This window comes from Danio rerio, chromosome 16 (assembly GCF_052040795.2).
Source record: "Danio rerio strain M-AB ecotype USA chromosome 16, GRCz13ab, whole genome shotgun sequence".
NCBI lineage: Eukaryota > Metazoa > Chordata > Actinopteri > Cypriniformes > Danionidae > Danio > Danio rerio.
Window position 1 is genome coordinate 57,135,594 of NC_141036.1, and position 13,015 is coordinate 57,148,608.

Below are 13,015 nucleotides of genomic sequence, written 5' to 3' on the forward strand. Positions count from 1 at the left end.
ATACACTTTTCTTGTAAAACAGGTGTTTATATCTACATAAAGCCTAAAAATAAAGTGAAATTAGACGCCTAGTTGCTAAAGTTTGACCTAAGTTACCTCTGAAATAGCTAATCAGGGTGGGAATACACTAAATATCCCTCAAAACACTTAAAACTAGCTGACGTTTTAATAATAGATTAGATGTAATTTAAATAAATACATACATTTGATTACCTGAAGCATGTATGACACAAACTAACAGTTGACGAATCAATGTATAAGTCGCACCCTGCATATAATTATTAGCCCCTGACAGGCATGTTCAGACAACAGGTCAGATCAACACGTGGAAGCCCAGAACAGCCCACAGTACATGTGCAGAGACATATGAGCTGTTCAGGTGGAAACACACACACCAGCGCCAGAAAATTTCTGACATTTCTCCAAAAACAGATGTGCTTGTCATTAATGCTGCTCTGAACAGCAAGAGACGGGATTTCTTTATCTGAGATTCATCATAGTGACAGAATGCCGCGCTGTGAGTGGCAGAGGCGCGTCACATGACTGAGTTACATCAGTTTGTCCCACATTCTGATGTAAACAAATACTGATCTTCTCTCTAACTTCGATTTATACAGTTGTCAGGTGATTTTCAATTCAACTTAAGTTTATTTATAAAGTTCCTTTCACAAAAAGTGTTCATTTATTTCTGTCCAGAAAAACTGTTTCATTCATTCATTCATTCATTCATTCATTCATTCATTCATTCATTCATTCATTCATTCATTCATTCATTCATTTTCCTTCAGCTTAGTCCCTTATTTATCAGGGGTTGCCACATCAGAATAAACCACCAACTGTTCCGGCATATGTTTTATACAGCGGATGCCTTTGCAGTTGCAACCCAGTACTGGGAAACACCCTCTCATATTCACCCACACATACACTATGGTGTAATTGAGTTTATTCAATTCCCCTATAGCGCATGTGTTTGGACTTGTGGGAGAAACCGGAGCACCCGGAGGAAACCCACGCCAACAAGGGGAGAACATGCAAACTCCACATAGAAACGCCAACTGACCCAGCCGGGACTCAAAGCGAAAACTTTCTTGCTGCAAGGCAGGCATGTTGTTTGTTTGTCACAGGACGGCTTATGCAATGCAATGGTGTCACGTTCTTCCTAAACTACATGTAACTCCAGCTGCCGTTGTGATATTTTGGTCTCCTTTTTCTGTGGCCAGAGTCTGGTTTCAGCAGGATCCAGCTGTAAAAGAGGCAGAAATGACCAATTGAAGAGTGTCTTGAAGAGCTCAAACATGCAGGAAAACCTGCTGAGTGGCTGACCTGAAGCCAGTCTCAACCAGTTTGCGCACACACACACACACACACACACACACACACACACACACACACACACACACACACACACACACACACACACACACACACACACACACACACACACACACACGCAGAGAAATGCAGTGAAAGTTACTTTTGCATTGCAATGTTGTGTTGATTCTTACTACAGTACATTATATTCAACTCGCTTAGCTACGGCATACTGTAGTATTAATACTAAACTGTACTGAACTGAAATACTGCAGTATACTTTGTTTTACTACAGTAATCTGTGGTGATTTGTAGTGTAATATATAGTACATACTTGCAGAAAACTATTGAGTAATGTGTTTATATATATATATATATATATATATATATATATATATATATATAGTGCTCTGCTCAGCATATATGAGTACACACATTTTGAAAAAGAATATTTTTTATCAATTTCTCAGCGAACATAAGCAATGTAATTTGGTGCATTTAAACAAAACAAATTTATTAAACAAATGTATTTATTAAAATAAACTTTTGTCACCAAACATATTTAGAAATAGAAGGAAAATACAAATAAATTCAAGCAAAATGAATACAACCTACAACATTTTAACTAAATTTTTCATTTTTTTTGTCTTTTGATTTCTCCTCCTTTTAAATTTGTATTATTTTTTTCTAACATTTAAATTCAGATGTACTTGTTTTTGCAGCGTTATCGTACAGTAAATTATTTTGTTAGATAAGCTCCAGATTTGGCTTCAGTACTGACTAATCTAATGTATATGCACAAATATGATATTGTATTGCTTCCTATTAAAGATATGAATTTAAAAGAGAGATTTGTGAGGGGTGTACTTATATATGTGCTGTCAAATTATTAATTACATTCAAAATAAAACAGTTTATTATATTTTTTATGTTTCTAGTAAGTTGTAGTGAATACTGTAGTATTTTTTAATGTATGTAAATATACTTATGTGTGTGTACACACAGTTGAAGTCAGATTTATTAGCCCCCCTATAATTTTATTTCTTTTAAAAATTTTCCCAAATTATGTTTAACAAAGCAAGGGAATTTTCACAGTATGTCTGATAATATTTTTTCTTCTGGCGAAGGTCTTTTTTAGACTAGAATAAAAGCAGTTATTAATTTTTAAAAACAATTTTAAGGACAAAATTATTAGCCCCTTTAAGCTATATATATATTTATTGTCTACAGAACAAACCATCGCTATACAATAACTTGCCTAATTACCCTAACCTGGCTAGTTAACCTAACTAACCTAGTTAAGCCTTTAAATGTCACTTTAAGCTGTATAGAAGTGTCTTGAAAAATGTCTAGTCAAATATAATGTACTGTCATAGCAAAGATAAAATAAATCAGTTATTAGAAATGAGTTGATCAAACTATTGTGTTTAGAAATGTTTTGAACAAATCTCTGTGATAAACACAAATTGGGGAAATAATACACAGAGGGGTTAATAATTCAGTGGGTACATGATAAAAATAACAATTGCATTTGAACAAAGCAGATTTATTAACCAGATATAGATGTGTGTATATATAGAGGGAGATAGCATTCATATATATATATATATATATATATATATATACTAACTTACTAGAAACATAATAAATATAATAAATTGTTTTATTTGTGATGTAATTAATCATTTATTTAACACATATATACACACACACACACTCACCAGCCACTTTATTAGGTACCTTACTAGTACTGGATTGGACACCCAGAATGAATTTATATATTCATTCTGGACCTTTCTGGATTACAAAAAAAGATTAGGATGCATGAATAGACAGTTCATTACTCTTTAGTAATGAATATTTTGCTTTTATTCATTTGAACGGACACTGAATCTGTTTCAGCGAAAGTGAGATGCACAAAAAGCAAGTCTCGTGTTTCCACATTGTGTGCAGCGAATACATCAGAGCGGACGGTCTATCAATGGGAAAACAAAGCGACTGCTGTCACTTTTCTAAAAAAACAACTCTTCTCGGAAATGAAAAGCTAATGTGATACTTACTTACTTTTAAAAAGTAATCTGATTACTCACATTACCTGTAATGCATGACCTCAAACACTGCTCAATGTGTTTCAGAAACAGCAGTGAGTGTGAAAATGACTGGCGTTCCTCTGGGAAACTGGTGCCAACAACTGCAAGGTCACGCTTCGACTGCCAGGTGATAAATATATACAGATCAAATGCATGTCTCTAATCACTGAGGATAAACACATATGCCAGTCATGCAAATGTAAACTGCCATCTGATAAGTGCTTTTTTCCAGCAAGGATGTGTTACATTATTTAAAGGTGACAGTAAAGATGTTATAAAAGATTGCATTTCAGATAAATGCCGTTCACAACACTGATGATACTTGGTTTCTGAAGGACTGTGTGACTGTTCAATAGAAATAAGTTACTTTTACTATGTAAATATGATATGTAAATTTTACTGCAGGTGTTCAGTGGTTAGCACTTTCACCTCACAGTAAAAAGGTTGCTGGTTCGAGTCCCAGCTGGTCCAATTGGCATTTCTGTGTGTAGTTTGGATGTTCTCTCTGTGTTGGTGTGGGTTTCCTCCGGGTGCTCCGGTTTTCCCCACAGTTCAAAAATATGAGCTATAGGTGAATTGGGTAAACTAAATTGGCTGTAGTGTATGAGTGTGTATGGGTGTTTTCCAGTGCTTGGTCACAGCTGGAATGGCATCCGCTGTGTAAAACATATGCTGGAATAGTTGGCGGTTCATTCCGCTGTGGCGACTCCTCGTGAATAAGAGACTATGCCGAAGGAAAATGAACAAATGAATAAATGAGAATGGTTTCAAAGTAAATTTTATGAAGTAATATTTGTATTATTAAAAATTTTATTTTATTATTAATAATAATTGTATTATTAATAAACATTTTTAAATTTCTAGTGTCCTACAAATATTTTTCTTTTAAATGAAAGTAAAGTTTTGTTTGTATTTATTTTATCTCTCAATACAGAAACTTGCTTTTTGGCCCCATCAAAACAATAAAACTTTTAAGCAACAATAAAGCATCAAAACATAAAGCATTTATATTTTTCTCTGTACGTTTTATATATATATATATATATATATATATATATATATATTTGTGTGCATGCCAGATTAAGCATGTTGTTTAATCTTTGAAAAAAATTATCTGTTACTTCATCTCTATTTAGGCATTAATTTTTCACAGAAGTTATTTGAAACATAAAACCACTAAATTTTGTTTCTCTGCATATAAAATCACCTCGAAAGACATAAAAATCGGACACCTTGACATGTGAATATGTCTATGTTTTGTCATTGAAACTTATGTGGCTTGAAATAAAAAGAGTGACCTGCATTTTCTTTTAAAACTGTAAATGTTTAATGCATGCATTGAAAACAGCCGATCAGCAAGTCGAACATATAGAATGCAGATGTCACAACTCTAAAAACAGCCCACAGATCCCAGTATAGTCCAGAACAGGGTGACTTTCTGAATGCATGTTACCAAACCTGCAGTTTACTAGTCAGAGACTCCACAAATCAGAGCTTGTATGTTACATAAGAGCAGTTTGACCTCCGGCCTCATGTAATGTATGGCTATCTGAGACTCGGTGGTGGTCTCAAACTCAGGAATGAGCCAACAAACCCTAAATATCTCCCTTCCCCCAAAGCCTACACAAAAACTTTGAGCGTCTTGCCTTGTCCTGCAGGAAACAACATTTTTGCTGCCTGATCAAACTACTAATTTAAACTGAATCAACACAATTCTTGAGGGAGTTTTGTATGCAAATTTTACAACATTAAAATGAACCATTAAATGTTTAAATATTTATTAAAATAATATTTAACAAAATTGGAAGTCAGATTATGTGCCTGTCTTTGAAATTTGGGTTAGGAGTTTAAGTTTTGTGTTGCCCATGGAGGAAATGCGATATGGGATGACAAACAAACTAAACAGATTTTTAAAAATCTGGAGCCCAATTATGTTCTATATCAGTAATGCTGACTTGTAACTCTTTATAAGTGAGATTGGTCTGGAGTAAGTCGAATTGTGGAGCCTATGCATTTCTCTGTAAATTATTTTTGTTTCATATTTAATTCTATTTATTTCCTTATGCTTTCTAGATGATGTTGTATTATGTTGTGTCTGACTATTTGTGTATTTTGAAATTGCCTTTGTAAGCCCCCTTTATTTTTTATTTTTTTATGTTGTTTTTTTTGTTCTGTTTATGTTGTTGATTATTTCTTATGCTAAAAACTATAAAAAGATTATTAAATTTTCTTTTTTCAAAATTTATAAAAAAGTCAAAATATTTTTTAAAAAATACTAAAAATATTAATGGGGTATATGCAGAAGCATGCTAGTAGGACTTTTAATTTGCCAGTAACCTGGGTTAAGCGCTTCCGGCGAATTGAATGCCAATGCAAAATCCGGTGCGTTTAAGGTCTGTTTTCTTTAAAAATCAGCGATCTCCACTAGTTGAGTGATGTCCGATTTAAAGTGGGTCTCAGATTGTACAAGAAGCACTGCATTAAATTACATTTCCCCCGCCATGTCTTTATAATATGAGCATTTATTTTACCCCACTATATTTAATGGAGCTTCTGCGTTAGCCTGCCGATTCTGACAGGCACGTGTGAGTAAACAGCTTTTTGTCTCGTTTTACGCTTGAGCAACTAAATAAATGCTAAAGTTTTTTTAACTGAATGTATTTTAATGACATTACAACATCAATGCTGTATAAGGAACCGTATGAAATGGAAAAAAGTTCACAATAACAGGTCACCGGAAGTGTATCAGCATGGGAACAGCACTAGCTCGGCATATACCCTATTATCAAAATGGGGTCTACTCATTCATTTATTATCAGCCCCCCTGTTTACTTCCCCCTCAATGTCATTTTGTTTTGTTCAGTTTGTATTATTCAACAAGATTTTTTAAATTTAATACATTTGGCATTGATTTTGTTCCATACAGGGAGTTTAATAATTCTTACTTCAACTTCAATATATATATTTACAGTGCATAAAGATGTTTTAAATAGCTGCAGAAATGTGACTTATTAGGTCTAAAAGCAAGAAATTATCTTACTATTTCTGTTATTCCAGCTATGCATGATTATATAGGTTATTACATCTAATAATTGACCACAAGTTTTTTTCAAATTTAAAAAGACAAACTTCGGCCTTTAATGTTCTGTAGATTTTCATGGACTGTTAATACGTGCTACATTTTCAGTGTTTTTATTGATCATATTATCTGTTTGTGTTGGTGAACTCAACGCCATCATTTGAGAGCTTTTGCTAAATGGACACTTTTAAAGATTCCAGGGTCAAAGGTCACAGTGTTTCAGCATATGTGTCATGTGTGTCATGCCTAAATAAATGCGACTTTCATAACATGGTCATGTGCTTTTTATGACGTACCGATCCACATGTGTGATCTGTGTTTGACAACATACTGAAGAAATGCAAATGACTGGACATTCTGATGTGAATTCAGTGACTTCATGATGGAAAACACTTCATTTAATCTTTGTGTTTTATTCGAATTGACTCCCCTTTCGTTATATTGGTGGCTCTTTTTGCTCCATTGACTTTCATTATAATCACATTTTTTGATTGCACAGCCATGATAATATAATTATGCATTCTAGATTGTTGGTGGTTTTCCCTGTTGGACAGAGGTAAGATGTGTCATTTTTACTCTTGATCATTAGTTGGCAGTGTAACGGAGGCCAGATAGTGAAGTGCAGTGCAGGTAAACCTCACTCCTCTGACCTCTAACGCCCCATTCACACGGGGCATCAGTGTCAACATTTCCCATTCACTTTGAATGGGTGACGTCAAGCGTTGCCTAGCTGCATTGTGGATCCGTTGGCGCCGCTTCAGAGGCGTTGCTCGCTGCAGAAGATGGGACTAGCTAAACTTTTCAAGCGCCGACGGAAGCGCCAGCCAATCAGATCACTGTATGCAAATACACAAGCTAGACAGTGGCCTATTGCTGACTGAATTTCATTGGCTGACGCTGCCATGACGATCGCTTCAGCCCCAACCTCAGACACGCCTTCAGTCAAGTGTTGACGCTGAAGCCCCGTGTGAATGGGGCGTAAAGGTACTCTAGCGACAGGCACTAGAGGTCACATCAAATCACATCAAAGTCAGTTATGAATTTTATTTTACTGCTATATATATATTTTTTTTTTGGAAAAATTGTTTGTGCCTTTTTTGGACATTTGAGTTTGACTGAGACTTTTAGTTCTATTTTGTAATCTATTTTGCTCTGCCATTTTGAAACATTGAGATGTTAAATGTATTTCTATATTAGGAAATAAAACCTTTCTTGGTGTTCTTTCAGCCTATATTCATTCATTCATTTTCTTGTCGGCTTAGTCCCTTTATCAATCCGGGGTCGCCACAGCGGAATGAACCGCCAACTTATCCAGCACATTTTTGTGCAGCGGATGCCCTTCCAGCCATCACTGAAAAAAAATATTCAAAGATGATTCCTTGGATTTACTCAATTTTTCTACGTTAAGTGGTTGTAAACAATTGATTTGGGTTGAATTTAAACAAACAAATTAAGTTGAACATTATTAAACTTAATTTGTTTGTTTAAATTCAACCCAAATCAATTGTTTGCAACAGTTTTGCATGCAACACTTTTTTCAACCCATCTCTGGGAAACATCCACACTCTCATTCACACACACACACTCGTACACTACGGACAATTTAGCCTACCCAATTCATCTGTACCGCATGTCTTTGGACTGTGGGGGAAACCGGAGCACCCGGAGGAAACCCACGTGAACGCAGGGAGAACATGCAAACTCCACACAGAAACGCCAACTGAGCCGAGCCGAGGTTCTAACCAGCGACCCAGCAACCTTTTTGCTATGAGGCCACAGCACTACATACTACGCCACTGCGTTGCCCCAGCCTATGTTCAGTATGAGTAAAATATTTAAGTTCGTTTAAAATCGGATACTTTAATACTCAAGTCTTGTTGGAATTGGTGACTTTTAACTTGTAATGGAGTCTTTTACTCAAGTATGATTTTCAGGTACTCTTTACATCCCTGTAATCTGCACACTGGTTGAGGTTCACACCCGTGTGAATGTACCATTAGAGGGAACACAAATAGAGTTATTAATAATAATAATAATTCCTTACATTTATATAGCGCTTTTCTGGGCACTCAAAGCGCTTTACACAATGGGGGAGGTCTCCTCATCCACCACCAGTGTGCAGCATTCACCTGGATGATGCGACGGCGACGGCAGCACACCACACACCAGCTGATTGGTGGAGAGGAGACAGTGATGAAGCCAATTGGAATATGGGGATGGTTAGGAGGCCATGATGGACAAGGGCCAGTGGGCAGATTTGGCCAGGATGCCGGGGTTAAACCCCTACTCTTTTTCGAAGGACATCCTGGGATTTTTAACGACCACAGAGAGTCAGGACCTCGGTTTAACATCTTATCCGAAAGACGGCGCTCACTGAGCAGTATAGCGGCCCCGTCACTATACTGGGGCATTAGGACCCACACAGGCCACAGGTTGGGCGCCCCCTTCTGGCCTCACTAACACCACTTCCGGCAGCAACCTAGCTTTCCCATGTGGTCTCCCATCCAGGTACTGACCCGGCGCAGCCTTGCTTAGCTTCAGTGGGCGACCATGTGAAAGTTGCAGAGAGCGGTACATTCATAGTTCATACATTCATAAATCATTTGGTTTGAGTTCTGCTTAATATAATTAGTTTATGAGTTACTATGACTCCTTTTCATTAAGTCAAACTAGCTAAACTAACTTATTTCATGTAGTGATTTTCACTGTTAGGTTTTACGGTGTATAATTTAGTGTTATTTAACACATCAGTGGAAGCATTCTGCATTTGAAGTATTTAAGACTGAAATTTCAGCAGTGCAGTAAATAAAGTAGCCGTCCGTCTGTGTTTAATGCAGGATTGATTAGGTTTCAGATGGCTGTATCATTTTCAGATGCGTTTGACTGACACACAGCTGCCCGTCCAGAGGTTCAATCAGATTCATTTAATCTCAGCGAGAGTCGAAGTGTTTGAATTCTCTTAGGGTCATATTGTTTTTGCAAAGTGCTATTCTGAGCGGGAACAGGATGTGCCGCTGATGCACATGTGTACATGTACATATATCATTCATCTGCATGAACACTACACCAGCTCAGATGGAGCGACAGCGGATACATGATTAAAATAGGTCAGCAGAGGTGTGAAAAACGACATAACACTCAACACAGGCAATATATTTCAATGATATCGAGACCATAAGAATAGTCATAAAACAAGCTGTCACATCTTAATTCTGCACTCGCTTTCTGATGCGTTCAGATGCTGAACTTCTGATAGGCGTCGATGATCATGTGTAACCTTAAAGAAGAGCTCTTAGTCTGTCAAATTAAAGTCAGATGGGATTAAAATTAATTGTTGAAATGGCACTATAGTAGTACAAAAGATGCATTGGAAAAAAGTGCCCAGGACTACATTTTTGAGAATCGAAAAATGTGCCCTGGGCTACTTCTGCTTGCAGTTTTTGTTTTCACAATCCACTAGGGAGCGCCGTTTACATTTTTAACCATTTCAAATATGTTTCAGGGACATGTTTTCTTATGTAACATTTCTCGTAAATCCACCAGAGGGCGCTGTAAATATTTTAGCACTTATTTTAAATATTTTATTTTTATTTTGACCTTGAAGAAACACTTTTTGCACATATTAATGTCCTTTTTGTGCATGTCTGTAAGAGATACTGGTCGGTTTGACCTGCATAATATCTCATCTTGATATGGACTGAACCACATAAACACTTCTTCTCTAAGGCCGTACTCACAGTTGCCTCGAACCGGGCCAAAGCACGCTTGTACCCCCTCCCGTCTCCCCCGACGGCCCGCGCTCACAGCACAAACGGGCCTGGGCACGCTTACGTCATCGCTGCTGCGCTGTTCAGTGAGAAGCGCTCTCTCACTCAGCAGCACAGTGGAGATTTCTCTAGTTATATCGTTTCAGTCGTTTGTTATGCAGTGACATGCAGTCAAATATTTCGCCAAACAGTCCTTAGGGATGCGGTGACGCAGTCAGATATTTCGCCGAACAGATCCGCCACTTTTGACGCTCATAAACACTCATAAAGCTCTCGTGCTGCAGCAAAGAGGAGGTTTGCTGAAGGTGCAGCTGTCGTGCAGTGAGGAGTTCTCGTCTTAAATAAACTACGGCAGTTTGCGATCACTGAACAGTAAGAATGATTATTAAATCCATATGAAACAGCCCCTTAAAAGTCACGTCTCACTTTCAGTTACTGGCTTAGGCGTGTTTTGCACTCATACACAAGCGTACCGCGCCAAAGCCAAAGTGAACCGCGCTCAGACACACCTCTTCGAATTGGACCAGGGCCGGCCAAGTGAACCGTGCTTGAGCCCGATTCAGCGCACTCACACTTCTCAAACGATCCGGGAAACGGGCCTGGGCATGGTTCGGATAGCATAGTGTGAGTAGCCCCTTAATCTATCATTTTTTTCTTCTGTATTTAGTAATTTAGCGTATATTATGCACTTATTTCAAAAAAATTTTAATCTTTCAAAACATAAAATAATTAGTTTTCAAAGTGGGAACAAAGGTTTTGTTTTTTACTCAGACATTTTAAAAGAATAAATTTTTGAGCAGTAATCACAGTACCGGGATGTTTTTATCCAAGGTTATTATAACGTCAGAATCTTATACTGGCCCATATGCAGGGCAAGACAGAATCTGCAGAAGTTTTTTGCAATTTCTGCTGAGAATTTTGATAGAAAATCTGCGGATTTCTGCGGAATTATTTTAGGAGTATCATAACTAAAACCTTAATATGTGAAATAAAAAGTAACACCTTTTAACTTTTATTTAATGGTTAAATTGCAAATCCAGATAGATCCAGTTTATTTGGTAAACAAAGCAAGTGTCATATAATATATCCAATAAAAGTCAGAAAATATTACTGTAAAACTGCATTGTGCATAAATCAGACGAACATTTTCACATTAGTCAATAATATTACTGTAATTAATTAAAAAACTGAATAAGTATATATTTACACACATTTACTCAAGTAAATTGACAGAATTAATGATGGGCTAAAGATTCCGTGTGGGCCTAACCCATATGTGTGGGTCTGAGGGACATGGCAAAATCACATCCATTCAATAAAAGAATAGTGCCAACATTGACAAAAGCATATTTCAAAACGCTTTAAATTCTTCCTGCATGTGTGTAAAGGTTTGACCAATTATATCAAAACATCAGAAATTCATTATTTTGCATTTTGTGCATATAGGACAGATTCACTCTTGTGGGACATCAAAGGCACTTTATAGTGATAACACATTTTCTTACGCATTTTAAGATCTTGAGCCTTTCTTTATTTTATTTATGAATGCAAAAACACACAAGCATAAGTCAGAGTAGGTGACTTTTGAGTAGGCCCACACGGAATCTGCGCGCACAGAATTCCGCAGATTTTCCACAGATTTTCCATAGAAATCCGCAGATTTCTGCAGATTTTTTTGTATTAATTCTGTTTATTTACTTGAGTAAATGTGTAAATCTGAATTTATTCAGTTTTTATTTAGTAATTTATAACTTTTTATTTATTATATTAAGGTGTTAGTTATGATACTCCGCTGGATACTCCCAAAATAATTCCGCAGATTTTTACCAAAATTCTCCGCAGAAATAGCTAAAAATGTCCGCAGATTCCGTCTGGCCCTGCTTTTGAGGTTGACTTCCAGTGTCCTATATAATGTTTACACATTACACAAGACTACAGTGGCCCTATAGGGTGTCTGTACATTAACAAAAGCGTATTAGGCTAGCTTTAATAATGAATAACCTCTCAGCACTGATCTCTTGACCCACATTCAGCCATCACTGCTGGATATTAAGAGCAGCTGAGCAGTGCTGGGTGTTGAAAATCAGAATTTCTCCACAGACACACATACATGAAGACAAAGAGTCATTATAGAGCGGCACGTGGGTCCTTCTCAAGAACACTGTGTTCTGTACATTTTGTCCTACATGTCACGCACGGAGAATCGCGGACCGCAGCGACCACACGACATCATATGGAGCGATGGCGCCATCTGGCGGTGAAGAGAGGACACCACACCATAAAAACAAATACCTGGACACTGAAATCATGTTTTGACCCTTCTGTTGTCTGACACCGTCAACAAAATGTTTGGTTCCACATGGAGTAATTAAGTTAACTTATTAGTTTGTACAAATGTGAGTGGACTGGACATAAAACAATTAAGTGGTCCTCAAAACCCTCATGAATTGTGTTGTTTTAGCTTATTATTACACTGTAAAACCCAACAGTCAACTTTATCAGATGAAGCGAGTGCAGTTAACTCAAAATTGACTGAAAGTTAAATCTACTCATTTGAAAAGAGTTTTGAACTCAGTGTTGAAGGTGATGAGATAATTAAATACCTCATTACTTTACCTTGAATGGAGTAAATTCACAGTACTCATATTTACCGTAGTACCATTTTTATTTATTTTTAAAATTTTTTTTTACTTAAATAGTTTGTAGCAATCGGTTTCCTCAAGTGGTTTGAGTTGCCTTAAATTATCGGGTTTTACAGTACTCAGTTG